This window comes from Buceros rhinoceros, unplaced genomic scaffold (genome assembly GCF_000710305.1).
Source record: "Buceros rhinoceros silvestris isolate BGI_N320 unplaced genomic scaffold, ASM71030v1 scaffold11586, whole genome shotgun sequence".
In the NCBI taxonomy this organism is placed as follows: Eukaryota; Metazoa; Chordata; class Aves; order Bucerotiformes; family Bucerotidae; genus Buceros; species Buceros rhinoceros.
Window position 1 is genome coordinate 1 of NW_010416958.1, and position 1,212 is coordinate 1,212.

Below are 1,212 nucleotides of genomic sequence, written 5' to 3' on the forward strand. Positions count from 1 at the left end.
AGCATGGCACCCCACGACTGCTGCGGGGCCAGCTCCCCGCCTGAGGGGAGATCCATCTCCCGCGAGTGCCCCTGTCAGTCCTCTGCACCCAGAACCGGGCTGGAGCTGCCTTTCAGGCCTTGCAGTTATAATGTGTCAAGGAATGGGGACAGAAGGGGAGTAAAATAGGGAATTTTCTATTGCCTCGCGGTGTGAGATCCAGTCCTTTATGTCACCATCACATGCCCACTTGAACTTAATGGTGTCTGTATCTTTTTTTTTTTACCTCCTAAAAACACACCTAACCTTTGCCACTCAAAGCTCTACATTTGGAATAATAAATCACGTGGGAAGAGAAAGAATGAAGTAGGGTTAGTCAGTAGTTTAACAAAGCACAGAGCCCCTGCTGATTGATTGAAAATCAGGTATCTTTATTCATTACAACTCATTTCACTAGGAAAACAAAACTATGGTTGTCCCAAGTCATCAGATTAGTCCCACAGTCTCTTCTGATTGTTTGGCTTTCTGTCTTGCTGTCAGTAGCCTTGGTTTGGAACTTGTCTCCTCAATACAGCATTGCAAATTTGTCGCCTTGTGTACAGCTTTTGCAGGAATGAACTGAGGGAGCAGATTATCATTTCTGATCTAAGGCCTTCAGTTTTTACAGCTTCTGGTATTGCTGACAATTAATGCAGAGCCGAGATCAGGACTTCCTTGTTCTTCCTTTCTGTATCTGCTACTTAGAACCTGATCTTTCCTAAAGTGATGAGATTTCCTGATACGGATAGACTGATGTTTGCTTTATTCTGTATTGGTAGGTTGTGGGGCAAGGTTAGTCACTGGTTGCTTTTTAAAAACAGAACTTGACAGGAAATCCTTTAAAAAATAAATTATACAAAGCCAAATTCTGCTCTTGTTTACACCTTGGCAACTCTGCTCACTTCATCACAAGCTTAAATTCAAGGCAGAGTTTGGTCATGCCTCTTCTCTAAACTTTCTTCTTTCCATGTGTTTAGAAATAGGCTTGAAACAGGCCTTTGCTTAGCTGTAAATTACTGATCCCTGAGCCCTGGGAGAAACACAGAGGGAAGAAGATAATTTCTACTGGAAAAACTCAGATCCAACCCTCAGACACAGGACTTCTCCTTCAGGGAAGACAAAAAGTGTAAAAAGAAAATGGGAAATTTATTCCATGATGTTCCTCCTTAGATAGCTGCTGATGTGCACGTGTAG